Below are 14,911 nucleotides of genomic sequence, written 5' to 3'. Positions count from 1 at the left end.
TAAAACAATGTTGATAAACACTCGTGGTATACTTGCAGAATATATTTGATAAATAGAGGCATCTTAAAACACTCTTTGAAAACAAGACATGGATAAAATAGAAAAATCAGACAATTTGGTATTTGCTCTATATTTTCACATTTGTTAATACATAATATTAGTTTCCTAATGTCTGTATCGACTTTTGAGAATACAAAACTGTATGTAAGAGATGCATACTTGGGATGTATCGGCATAGTTACTGGGGATCCCTATTAGCTTCAAATTAAGAAAACACATAGCACTTAAGTCCCTGGATTGATGAGTTATCAATGATTTGATTCAATTGTCATTATTAACTTATTGCAGTAGTACTTAGAAAGTCCTACGCAATGCATCAGGACCTCCATAGCACTAGAAGGACCCCTGTTGTGCTCTGTATACACACAGATGGACAAGTAGTCTGTGTCTACCTGATTTGGGCAGGAAACTCAAATCTTCTCCATGCTCCATCTTTTGCCCTTGAGCTTTTTCCCAGATAGTGGGCAAAATTAGGATCTATATAGTTTCACTGATATACATCAGCTTTGGAAAGCAACAGCCACAGTTACGATGTACTTTCAAGATGACAATATTAGTGTCAAATCTCATATGAATTTCTGAGCTGGACAACCAGGGATTACTGCAAGATGGTCAAATTTGGTTTTAGTTCAGAAATGTACAGCTAGATGAATCGGTGCCTCTGAAGACAGAAGTCTAGCGTGTAAATATCAATGCCTGCCCAGTTCTTTCCTTTGTTGTATCTTTCAGATTTAAAAGTTCAAAAGAATAAATCACAGCAATTGGTAGGATGGGTGGGCTGTTTTTAAAAATGAAGCAATAGTTACAATCATGCTACTTTCAATTCTGTAGAGATACTTGTTTTGATGTACTAAGAAATGGAAGTGCTTGAATGCAGATATCCTTGCTGTTTCATACAGGCAAGCAGAAAAGTAATGTTTAAACATAACACTTTGTCCTTGGCCAGGTTAAGTGCTATCTGCTGCAATATCTGCCCTTTGAAAGCAAAAGCTAATGTTTTGTTCCAGAAGACATTTCAACAAGAACTTAATCACTTCTATTTCAAACACATACATTTATTACTGCAGACATCATAGCCCCACAGCGAGAGATAAATGCAGCAAGGGGCTGCTAGAGCCTTCCTTTTGTAAGCAGTAGACAGCACAAATGTTTTCTGAAGGTTAAATGAACTGAAACCAAAATTGAAAGTAAATAAACTGGAAGACTGAAAACTTTATTGAACAAACAGCAATCACGAATAATATTATGCGTTCCTCCCTTTCAAGGAAAAACAGCTTGCCAAGTTTCCTGACCTGATCATTAGAATGTGATGCGTCACAGCCGCATGTGTCAGACATTTCATATAAAACAAAATTAATGACGTGCCTGAGTTTGAGACATCTTGCATGACAAAAACTACAGGCGTTAATACTTGACACTTTTGAGAGAACTGTTCCAGAGTATTTCTGTTTTGCAACCCTAAACTGCATCGCTTGGGATGCCCCAAGTGCTATTAAATGAGTGAGCAATCCTCCTCATATTTAACCAAAGCCAGAGCACTTTAATATAGCAAACCCAAACATTTTGGGACGTCATATACACAAAGAGCACGGTAACGTGTAGCTAGTCTGATTACTTTATTGACTGACCAATAGGGCAGTTACATTTTTCAAAGAAAATGTTTCTGGAAACAAAAGATTACATAAATTCCGCAATTCAAGACTCCAGCAACTGGGCTCCAGTGCTTCCAAGAAAAATGCAGGTGTCCAACTGCAGATGTCCACACTAGACAGAGTACTTACTTACTAACCTTTATTTTTTCTGATACATTCTGGAACATAAGATAGTGCAAGTGTAGACAGCTTGGTGAAGTCCTCAAACCATCACTTGCCTGCTTTTCCTTAAATTCCAACACATAAACACATCAAGTTTTATTTTAAAGGGAATTTAGGCACTTAAAGTCCCAGCTCAGTGCTTCCTGAGATTTCAAAAGCACCCAAGTTGGTCAGGTGCTTAATTGTCATAGGATTTCAATACAGCTTAGGTACACAGACACATGTATATTCCACCAAATGATCTTTAATTATCTGTATTGGGTCCCAGTGTAAAAACAAATATTCTACAAGGAAACAATAACATTATTTAAAAACTCTGGAATACATCCCAGTCACTCAGTAGCAGGTAGTATTTCATGCCTGGCCATTTCACAGGCAACAAAATAATGAAATAAATAATTGTGGAGTGTAATTTGTTATGCTGTCGTTTCAGACACCTTCTTCACCTTCTTAACATAGGAAGCCAATTTTTTCCCTGCATGCATTCCACAGTGGCAATGGAATGTAATATGATTGCAGAGAAGCCATGAAAATAAAATCGTAAGATCTACTAGTTCAGCAAATAAAGAAATTTTAATCATCTCAAGTAAGAACATTATTTTTAAAAATCTAATTTATAAAGCTATCCTAATGAGATAAAATTACAGATGAGTGAGCTTGGCTTTCAAAGATTGCTGGATGGCTAGGTTGCTCTAATCACTCTATCATGTCAGTCTGCCTCTAAAATGTTTTAAGCAAATCACAGTGAATTAACCAGCTTGAAGTCTTAGTGCTGATTACAAGCCATTGCATGGAATATGCTTTTATGAAATAGATGAAAACAGACTCAGTATAAATCTTATGAAGTAAGTTTCCCAAGACATTAAAGCTCTTAGCATCTTCTGATGAAGAATGTCAGAGATTTTTCTGTTTTATCTTGGAATGCTTAGGAACGGACTGAAACCAAAGTACTTTGGTCTGAGAAGCACATGGTGCTTAGAAACAGACTTTGTTGGTCTCAAAATGCCTCTTTTTATGGCTTTGTACATAAGGGCATGGCATGCACACATGAGAACAAGCACTTTACAGCTTATAGCTCTTCTAGCCTCACTTAGGTCAGCTGGGGCGTACTCATGCAAAATGGATCATTCACCTGTTTGGCTAGATACACAAAGAGAACTTGTACTTCGAGAAGCGTCCCAGTGCCTCAGTTCAATACTGAAGAGCCATGCATATTCACAACCCTCTGCCTAGCTTCCTGAAGTCCCTTAAGGGTTCAGCAGACCACTGAGTTTGACCATGCAAACAGCTCTGCACAACCTGTCAGTGCTACTCAGTGCACACGTTGAGTCTATCCCTTTAGAGCTGAGGAAGCAGATATTACTTCCATCTTTCTGGTTTGTGTGACTTTGCCGAGGAAGTGTTCTCAGAATACACTCAAACATCCACAAAAAGCAGTAAGAAGAAAGAAGAAAAGGAAGGCAAGGAAAGCTCTCTACTTACTATAAATAGCACTACTTAGCACAGGTATGGGACACAAACCCCTTTTTTCTGCCTAAGTGGTCTGAACCGTTATTTTCTACAGGTTGTTTGAAGAAAGCACCTTAATCCATCTCTAAGAAGCAGAGCATGCCACTCCATTCACTTCTTGATGCCTTTTGTAGTGTCTTAACATGCTCTGAACCTCTCAACACCGCCCCCCTTACTCAGCATCCATTAGATCACATCTAGAATACTGTGCGTAGTTTTGGACCCTCGAATATGAGAAATACTTGGATAAACTGGAGTGAATTCAGTGGAGGGCCAACAAAATGGCCAGGTCTTGCCATGTGAGGAGAGGCTGAGGGAACTGGGCTTGTTTAGCCTGGAGTGAGGCAGCGTTATGGGGATGGTAACAGCAGCCTTCCAGTGCCTAGGGAGAAGTTACCAGGAAGACAGAAACAGGCTTTTCAAAGCGGTGCATGCTGTGGCAAAGAGACAATGGACATAAATTGAAACAAGACAGGTTCAGACTGGATATAAAGTAAGCCTTCATTTCACCATGTGGACAGTCAAGCAGTAGAGCAGGCTGCCCAGAGAGGTTGTGCCTCCATCCTTGGAGATTTTTCAAGACCTGTCTGGATAAAGGCCTGAGCAACCTGGTCCAAGCTCATAGCTGCCCCTGCTCGGAGGAGGAGGTTGGCCCAGACACCACCTGAGGTCTCTTCCCAGCTAAATTACAATTCTGATTCCATAAACACCATTGTACTGAAGGTGATAGAAGGGAAACAGCATCACTCTGATGTGGCATTCTTCTTAAAGATGGGAGACGTTCAGATCCTCTTAGCCACAGGAATTACAATTCAGGCTCGCCATCTTAAAGGTGACTGCTGTAACCAGCAGGCTATGAGGTACAGCAGCAACACTACCACAGTCTTCCTCTGGCCCTATTTTGAAAAGGAAAGACCAACCCCTCCAAAGTTCTTGAAAGGTGCATAAGCTGTCTCCATGCTCTGACGTGTGATGACTTTCTTACATAGACAGCTCCTACCATGACATATTTGGGGGAGGTTATGTGGACATTATTTCTATGTGCACAGTCCACCATTTTTTGAAAAACTGGATGTCACTTGTCATTGATGCTGACAACATGGAGGTTTATGAATCAGATCCTCTTTAAAGGATGACAAATATATATGGCTTTATTTTAAGTTTGCACTCCTTTCACATAAAGATTAGAAGATGTTCTATGTTTATACCAGCTTTGATGAGAAGTAAAAGTCTAGAGAGTCTAGAGAATAAAATCTGTGCATTCATTGCAGAACCACAACTACTGGCTACTCCAGTGGACTGCACAAAGTGTACATACTCTAGTATGGAGGTGTTTGTAACTACATAATATGAATGCAAGTCCTCTTCCAGATTAGCTTCAAGCTTTTGGAAAAGCTATACCTTGGTGGAGGCAGAACAAATTCTGGCTAAGCAAGGCCTCTTTGAAAACTTGCTATGCCCTACCCCACAGACATTGTCGCTTCCTTTGTTCCACTCCTGCTTACCTAGTGCCAGCTTCACAATACTTCTCTTAATTGCTGACTGTTAATGTGAACTGGGAGGCTCACAAGAATAACAACAGAACTCCTTTGCAAAACAGATTTTTAAAATTCCCTTTTAGAAATAAGCCACCACAAATCCTAAATTCTCTGTGGAAAAAATATCCCAAATTATTGGTTTTCATCGGTCACGACATTTCATTGTAAACATACTTCAGACATAAAAGAGAAAATAAAAAAACCACAAACCCAACCAAACAACAAGGTGAAGGAAGATACTGTAACAATTTCATCTGAAAATGCTAAAATGCTTTCAACCGAACTGGAGTGCTCTTTTCCATCTTTTCTTTCATTGTGATTTGGCTGGTATCAGCAGAGTGGTAAACACTTTGAGTTAAGCTAAGTTTTCTTTTCTGAAAGAATTTTCCGTTTCAAGTATTTGCAAGCAGCAATAGAGGAATTTGTCCTCTAGGTAACTGTCTCATTCTTATATCCCTCTGATACACAGCCCTCCCGTCCGTCTTTCAGATACTTTTTTTTCCAGTACCTCTGTCACTCTTTCCCCTTGCTATGAGTTTTAACATTTTACCTTTTCAACTACAGCATTTAATCTATTATAGCACCTTAAATATTAATTGATATCAAAACAATAAATTCAATACCATTGGACCTTTTTTTTTATTCTGGTCCTTTTCCCCCCTTGCTGTTTTGTTTTTGTTAAAATACGTTGCTAACAAACTGGTCAGCTGACTGGGTCACATTCTTTCACTAACTCTCATGCAAATTAGGCTTAATTCCAGTCTTATTAACTGATTCAAATTTAAATAGTTGCACATGAGAAGAAATTGTCTAGTATCATCCGCAAAAATAATCCTAAACTAGGTGAGAATGTCAGCTGTGTTGCGGTGGTGCTCATGCCCACAGGTCAAGTGCCAGAGGAAATGCTAATGGGGCTAGTGCATCTCCTCAGAGGGACACTCTCTGTGTTCTTGGGCTGAAGAAGAGACTGACTAAGTTACGTGCTAAAAACTTGAAAATACAGTGGTTTATTAAGAAGAGTGTAGTAGTCATTGCAAATAGCTGGGCTGGTGAGGCCAACCTGACCAATACTTTCATTTCTGTCACAGACTAGAGGTGTTTTAAATCTGCAAACACAGAGCTTAACTTTTTGAAAGTGAACAAAAGATACACGCAGAAATAGCGAAGGTGTTCAAATCTCCTCCTCTCTTTTCCTTTTTATGGAAAAATTCTAAGTATGATTTCCATTAAACATTGACATTGAATGAATTAATTCACTTCTACAATTGAATTCTTATCAACAGAGGTGACTTAAATTGAAAAAAGAATGTGCACTTCTGTTTGTTCAACCTAACTTTACAGAATATAAATCATCCTGCCTGAACTGATGCGCATTTGCCGGAATGTCACTCCAAGATGAACTGGCCTTTACAGAACTGTAACTGTTTTTAAGACCATGGAGCACTTCAGTAGCAGTCTTTTCTTCATGGCAGTTGTGTCCTCTCAATAAATCTATTTTCTGCTGTTCGGTAGTATTTCAATAAGTAAAACATTTAGGCCACTCTATAATCAAGACTATAGCGGAGAAGGCTATTACATTCATTTATAGCAAAATGGGATCATTAATGAAGGAAGAACCACATTCACATAGGGATTACAATACCCAAGCAGCTAGAATACTAATGCTTACCTCTGCTTGCAAGGAGGTCAGGAGTACTCTTGGGATTATAAATTGCGTATTTTCGTAAAGTAGCATAATAGAAAATTAGTCATACTTAGTGTGTCACTGTTTCTGTACAAAAATGTCCTCTCCAATGGTTGTGCATGTCTAGAAAAATGCAAAGTCTACAGAAGGTGCAGGCGGCACTGTTTCCACTAACAAAGAGTTGCAGCGCATCGTATCTTCATTAAGAAGTTGAATTATTATCACGCTTCTTAATTAATAGTTAATATTATTAATCATTGTTATGCTCTTATTAACAGCAACACTTTCTCTTCGGTTGTACCTTCACTACATTTATAAATCCGCAAGTCCTTCAGCAAGCAAAACATTTACCTCAAGTCCTTTGTATGCTCCTGTACAGAATATGTACAGTGCTTATACAAAAACCTTAACAATGGAAATAGTTTCCTTATTTGCAAGCACGTCTCGATAGAGCTGATGGAGGCAATCATTGTGAAAACTTTGTAAACACGCAGAGACAACTCAGGCTCTGCATTTTTATCTCACTTCAGTAAAGACGACAACAAATGCAGGGAATCTCCCTTTGATCTTATGCTTAAAGGCATTAGCATTATCCACTCAGTTACAGCACCCAGATCAAACCCTCTGCCCTGTTCTGAAAGCAGCCACATGCTTTGTAAATCTGCTTCAAAGCATGGCACCCACTACCCTTGTTCAGAGTACAGAACACAGATGATATTTGGATGGGGATAGGGATATTATTTTGAGTTTAAAAAATACCACTTTCTCCTTCCATCTCCAAAATAATCCTTTCTGAAAGAGCTTTGTAAAAAATTACAAATTTTGGCATTGTTCTTTTCTGTTGGCGACACTAAATAGACATTTAAATGGTTGCAATATATTTTGACAGAAATTTTTTAATGTTTTGATATATCAAAATATTTTATTATATATTTTTGATATATTTTTATAGCACTGAGAGAAAGCACTGCACTGCAAACAAACAGGGAGCTCAAAGGCAACAGACTTAAAGGTTCTGACAGACAGTTTCATTGCACCTTTAATAGGGACCTAAGGAATACTGCCACTGTAAGAAAGCAAGCCTGAAAATGATATTAATTTGGAAACATTTGGCAGTGGATTTCAAGTAAAAGTGAAAAAGTTACATATATTTGCAATTTTTTAAAGCAAAATGTTGTATATTTACATATACAAAATAAAAATAACATTTCTTAAGAGTTTTAGGCAGTGTAGTCATTATGCACAAGACCAATGAGTTTCTGCACGAAGGCAATCCAAAGGTAAGCATAGAAAAGGCTTTCTCCTGCCCCACTCTGGGGTTTATAGCTGTTGTCTCTGATGAATGGGAACTTCAAAGATGTTGTTGAATGAGCTTTTATCTGTTACTTTAGAAACTCATTTAGTATCTTAATTGTTTTCCTATTGTCAGTTCTCATCCACAGACTTCTACAATTAAGGCATGTTAGTTTAAAAAAAGAAAAGAATAGACCTTAGGGCATGGCTTTTGCTGTAACTCTGCTGCTTTCTTTTGAGTTCTAATGAATCTTTGCCTTAAATTTCAGTAGCTGAGCTACCTGCAAAAGCTGATTAATTGATATAGGGAAATAAGTTACACAGCCGACTTTTTATCTCTTTTTCTCATTGGCTATAAGCACCTTATGATTTCTTTGTGTTTTTTTTTTTTAATTATCCCATCACCACCAAGAACAAAAGATATACTGCTGAAATTGTCCTAGTGTAGACTGCAAGTATGTGATTCAGTATGCAGATACTCAGTATTGAGGATGTGCTTACTTCATTCAATACCTGGGTTACCTAGTGCATTTCTGTTTTCTAATAGAATGACCAAAAATATATTTCTGCTGTGAATATGCAGACTTTATAGTAAAAAATTGCTTTTGTGAGAATCAACAGATACACACTTCAAGTTGGCTTTGTGTTACAGTATAATCCGCCAGCATATTCATTTTGGGGAAGAGCTATTGAAAATAAACAAAAGCAAAGTGCAAACAGACTAATCAAATTAATCCAGTAATATAAATTGTTATGTCTTGTAGCATTATCTATTCTACCTCAGTTATAGGCTCTGTGCATTAGAACAGATATTTGCCACGTGTGTTGGCTTTACTTAATCTTAAGCATTGCTGAAACTCAAAAGGATTAAAACATTTGTGGCAAAAAAGTATGTCCCCAGTATCTCCACAACCTCTTCAGAAAACTTCATGTAAAGCTCTAAAATATTCATATTGTGTACTGGGTTTTTTAAAAAAAATCTCTTTGGGTTTTCCTTTCTACATTTATCCTTTAGCAGCTCCCTCACATGACACGTTTTTCCCTGTCTGTAAAATTAATATGCCCTGCCTCTGAAGTGGCAATAAATACAGTTTGTATGTAGTAATTAAGGCAGGCTGGAAGAAAAATACACTGTATATGGGAAAAGAAGGAATCAATATACTCCCTCCAGTTAAATTAACGGGTGATACATTGAAAAGTGTCATCACAATCTACAAGTTCAGTGCTTTTTCCATACGAATACTGTTGCACACTTAACCTCCACATAAAACTTGTAGGTTGAACCTTAGCTTGCATAGCACTGCTTGAATTTGATCACAAAGTCTCTCTGAGCAAGTTCCTGAATTCTGACAGCTGATGGCAGGCTATGAAGGGAAAAAAACCCCAACCAACCAGCTTGCTTTGCTCTGGACCAATGCTTTTATGCTTATGAGACTAGAGCATCACCACCTTTCCAATTGTTAGCTACATGGAGTAATTTGTACTCCTTTGTGAGGAAGCTTTTCCATAGCTACTCTCTGTATCAGAACTTGAATTTCTCTAATACATATGCTGATGTTATGTCAGCTTCATATATGGGGAGGGAATTTGGAAAATTAAATATTCTTCTATACTTGTGTTTTAAATTTATTTCTTTTAAAACTAGCCTTCAAAGACCTTAAAGCAGCGTATCTTCTGATCCATGCATTTTATTGCCATGTAATTCTGCAGTTGTAAAGGAACGTGCATGCTCAGTCCTAGAATAAGGGAGATGGAACATTGTGCAAATTAATCCCTTCTTTCTGGAACCTCAATTAAGTATCAGAAGAACATTAACCAGAGAAGGAAGCAAAAGAGAGACTTGCCTGCTCCTTATGCAACTCTTAAGTAAGTTACTGCTTCCTCACAGGACTACCGGTGAGGAAACTAGAAACACAGCTCGTGCTCCCTACCTCAGGTTGCATGCACAAAAGGAAGAGAAACCTCTCGGGACTGTGTTAAGGTGGGCGAGAGCCACAGGAATCTCATTCTCAAGGCTCTACTGACAGTGGAGCAAGTCCGAGCTCCTAAATGAGGTACCAGTTACATGCCCATAGACAGCCAATGTGAAACCCTGACAACAATGGCCCTAAAACTCTCTTCAGACATCACTATATTAACACCTTATTTAGGAAGCTAAGCAAAGCAGAAGACATTTTCCATCACAGTACATTTTGAAACAGAGGAACTGGAGGTGAAGTAGGGAGGCACTTCTTTGCCCTTATAATCTCACTAATTGAAAAGATAATGCAGTTTAATGCTGATTGTTTTAAAACTATATTTTGTATACCTTATAAAACAAGTATTTCAATATAAACTATTCAGTACAACGTATTGAGTATAAAACTAATGGATTTTCTCACATACCTCACTCAGGTAAATGCTATATGCAAATAAGTACATACCGAATCACAGTCCTTCCAAACTGATATTTTCAATGTTTACTCACTGTCTAGTCCATGTTTTTTCTTCCACTTAATGTTTATACAATTTAGACATTTACTTTCACTTAAAAAAACAAATTTTCACAGACTGTTTAGGAAACAGCCCTAAGATTTATTTGGTATTCTTAAGAAAATATAGGTAGAATATGTTATTAGAATACCCTGAGTTCTGATATTTATTATGCAGTATGGTTTATTTAACATGTCAAACAGTAGTGTGGGTGTCCATTAAATCATTCAGAAAATTTGGTGAGGGAAGTACCATCTTTTAGCAATTTTCTTCTCTTGAGAAATACCCCAAGAATACCAATTGGTCTAAAACTAATTCCTGAAAATACATTTATATAGCATGCTTGCCAAGTGTACTTCTTTATAGCTACTGATGTTCCCATAGGAAATGCCTTGCTGCATTTTATCTGAAATGCCTATTTACCTTGTAGTGACAAAAAAGCGCAATCCTTTCTCTCTCTCCTCATCCCTTTTCCCTCCATGTACATTAAAATGAATGTAGAAGGAAGAGCAAGCACCTAAAAGAGGTGAGTCTGCATTTAGTACCAGACTTACAGATGTGAGACATGTTTTGATCTTTGATTTTCCTGAGATAAAAAACTGAATCTCGCAGAGCTCTGTAGTGTATTTGATTTTGAGGTTGACTGACATAGCAAATGTCTTTCATCTCAAAGAAGAGGGTGAACAAAGACACTGCAGTCACCCTGTGGCAACTGGGGCAAATGTTTTATTACTGTGAGTTAGTTTTAATCTGATTTGTGTATCATCCTCGGTTTAAAAGAGCTAAGTATATAGATCTGACTCTGAGTTTTCCAAGATTTATTATCTGTTTTTGCCTAAACTACCTGCCCCATATGCTGGAGAGAGGATGTTAATTGTAGCATTGACCTCCCTGCTAGATAGATTCTCCTAGTCTCCCTTGTGCTGTTGGCATTCTGCCAGGCAGAGTAGATCACTGTCTTTCATCGCAGTATTCTGTGCCCTCTTTTGTAATCACAATATCCACTCTATTACTCCATCATTTAATGAAGTCAACTTTATTCCAACCACATATGACATCTGAGTCATCTGCAAACCAACCTTCAGAGTATAAGAACTGAAAAGAATTAAAAAATCTAATGGTAAACCTCTATTCATTAACTGCAGAAAAAGAGAGGAGGAGGAGAAAAAAAAATAACCAAAGACATCTCTTAGCTTTTCATTTTGCAGTCCCCTGATAAGATCTTGCATGATATTACTGCTGGCCCTTTTCCATCAGAAACCATTCTATTTTGAAATATATCCGGCTATTCACCTGGACAGATTTTTCTCCTGTCTTACCCTTAGAAGAGACTAGTCTACTCTGTACCGTACCTAAGGACTTTTACATTACTGTAAGATTGAGAGATGAGTGGGTGGGGAAGGATGCATTAAAAACAATTCAGTGGTTCCAAACTTTCTAGCTTTTAGTTGTACATATACATGTACAAACGTATACTATATATAAATAAGCGCATGCATACATACACACACAGACTTTGTTTTTTCTTATTACAACCTAGAGTGAAATAAATTTGAAAACAGGTTTGCAGAACAGTTATGGATTTCCAGTGTTTTAAAATAAAAAGGGAACATTCAAAATGTCAACACGGTATAATCACTAAAATGAATAAACCCCAAACAGCTCCTATCAATGTGAATATTTTCTTAGACCAATTTGTACTATTCTACCAGTTGTGAGTCTCGTATTCTAGTTGTAAAGACTCCAGGGTACTTTCATAGCTTCTATCACAACAAAGCGATTTAAAAACTGCTAAAAGAAGAGAAATTATCAGAGCATCCAAAGTTATATAAAACGTTTTCAGAAACTAAATATTTAATAGCTGAGTTGGACTGAAATTGAAACTAAACTATTGACGTGAAACATAGCTAACAGAAAACTGATAACTGTTAACTATACTATTAAATAAAACTATTAATGACATTCCTTCAGCTACCTAATAACAAAGTCGTGGTAGGTAATATAAGGTAAAAAAATTAGTATAAACTGTTATAGTGATCCCATAAAGAAACAGTCATGGGATTAGGAAGTAACATGTTGATTATTCTTCATCAGTAAGGAAATTTTTCCTGGTCATTAAACTCTCTCTTTCCCTCAAGTAAATAAGCCTAATGAACATCATTTGAACATGGTGTTCTGCATTGGGCCAACCCCCTGTCCAGGCTTTCTAGGCTGAGGGGTGGTATTTAAATGAGTATATAATGGGTGCAGTTGAAGTGGCACCCTGTTTCAGAAGCAATATTCCCTTCTCATAGGGCTGTCAGAAACTGATGCGCAATGAAGGAGGCAGCACTGATTTCAGCAGGAGTTAGAAAGCCAGGAGGTAAGTAGACCAGTTAAATAAGCAGTTAGCAACTTCCTCTCTTGTTGTCTAAATAATAATGAAAAAAAAAAAAGGTTTCCATTTTGGCTGCTCTTTGTTCTTATAATACTCGTTACCTCTAACAGAAAGCTTTTCTGAACAGTAACTCATACTGGTAGTGTTATTTTACTTTTTTCCTTTTTTTTCTTTCCTATTTTTCTATTAATTAACACCACTTGATCATGAACTAACAAAAGGCAGAAAAGTACCCCGATGTAAAGTCAAACAGCACTTAGTAGTCCAACTGTTTATCTGAATTAGTGATCTCAAAGGAGCATTAGATAACTGGTTTTTTTTCAGCCGTCTTAAGGAAGAAGAGTCTACTAGGTATCAGAAAATGTTCATTGTATGAAAAAAACCCACAGTCATCAGACTTTCTTCTTAGCATTTTGTAAAATATTCCTTTAGCAGTGGCTAAAAAAATTCAAAATCTTCATTAGGACAAATACAACTCTTCCATAAATTCATTCAATTCCATGTGCATTCTACACAGAAGTCCCCAAAACAAAATAAAATATAACATGGTAGAAAATGAAAACAAAAGAAGCCACAGTAAATGCTCAGTATCACAACAAGGTGTGAGTTCAAACTCAATTTTGCAGCATAATTATGCACGCTGGCTTTTCCTTCAAACTAGTTTTCCAAAAGTTACACAGCGTACATTTGAGGCTTAGACAGCATCCCGTTGAAGTTTTATGCCTGATGTTCCTGATATCACAGAACTGTAAATCTCAAAAGAACTATTCAAAATTTGTCAATAGATCACGAGCTCACTGAATCTCTTAAAATCCTGCGTCCTTACTAAACCAAAACATTTTTCTTTAAGAGTTCTCAGGTGAGTATTTCTGAATGGCACATTCATTCATCAACAGAGTAGCAGGAAATTAAAAGGTAAGTAAACTATATATATAGCAGTGTTTATCGGAAGTAGATAACCCTATATCGCCCATGCCTAAAGTAGGCAATTTCTGCTTAGCTTTTCACACTCAACTAACCATAACCAATTATGACCAGTTACGTGCTTTCCGATCTCTTTGACTGAGTGATGATATTTTTGACCCACACACTTTATAGCTCCTTCTCTCTTGTCTTTATGGATTATAAAAATAAATATACAGGCCACAAGCCACCTGGGGCTAGAGGAAGGGGCAATCTAATTTAGGTGTTAAAGTTGGATATGCGTTTTAAGCGTGTCTCCTCTTCATAAAACAGGTAGCTAAATTCCCTGTAGAGTCAACAGAAAAAGTTATATTACTTTGAAGACTTTCAAAGACACCTCCGGTCTCCTCAGGTTTCATCAACAGAAAATCTTCAAAAACTCATTTAGTGACAACATTAAGCAGTTAAAATGGAGGTAAAAATTTAGTGTCTTGAGCGAGGCTGAGGTGACCCCAACCTGACCTCACCTCTTGAAAACAAGCACATAGGATGATTGTAAAAAAAGCATTTACCATCGGTTTACATTCATTGTACAATAACAAAAGTTCAACTTCAGAGTTAACGTAGCTGTACACAGCATTAAACCATTATAAAATGTAATTATACAATTACATTTCAGCAAAATGGAAAAAATAAAGCCCTGCATTACCTAAGTAGACCATGTGCAGTCCTAAACAATAACAAGCAGCTTTCTCAGCTTTTCACTCTAATATAATGCTTATCGCAATTTTTCAAACTAGACACGTCTTAGTCAAATGCCAAAAGATAGCTTAAGTGTGGCACTCCCGTATTTGTAGCATTACTACTGGGAAAAGTCACTTAATGCTTTCAGGTTAGAGAAGGCTAAAAGGTCTATTCATCATTACACAGGAACTCTATACATACTGCACAAACCTAAATATATACTAACAGTATGAGACCACATAACATTTCCTCTGAAATTCCTGCTCAAAAATACACCAAATAAGCAGATAAAGAGTTCTGGCAAATGCCTTACAGAAACAAATATTTTGTATATTTCAGGAGATAATATACTAAATGGATGCCACTAAACTTAGGAGAACAAAGACGCATTTGAAATACTACATACTATAAAGGTTATTACTAAGGCTCATAAATCTGTATTAAAAAAAAAAAACAAATAATTTCTAAAATGAATACTCACCAAATTTTAAATCTCATTCACATTATTTGCTTTTAG

At 37.0% G+C, this 14,911-nt stretch overlaps 1 protein-coding gene across 3 annotated transcripts in view; it reads right to left on the bottom strand.

The window, feature by feature from the left end:
* The window catches only part of CLSTN2 (calsyntenin 2), a 399,465-nt gene that overhangs the window by 31,975 nt on the left and 352,579 nt on the right, over positions 1-14,911 (bottom strand). The gene's annotated exons all lie outside the window — the stretch shown is intronic.

This window comes from Aptenodytes patagonicus, chromosome 6 (assembly GCF_965638725.1).
Source record: "Aptenodytes patagonicus chromosome 6, bAptPat1.pri.cur, whole genome shotgun sequence".
NCBI lineage: Eukaryota > Metazoa > Chordata > Aves > Sphenisciformes > Spheniscidae > Aptenodytes > Aptenodytes patagonicus.
This window is presented reverse-complemented; position numbering and strand designations above follow the sequence as displayed.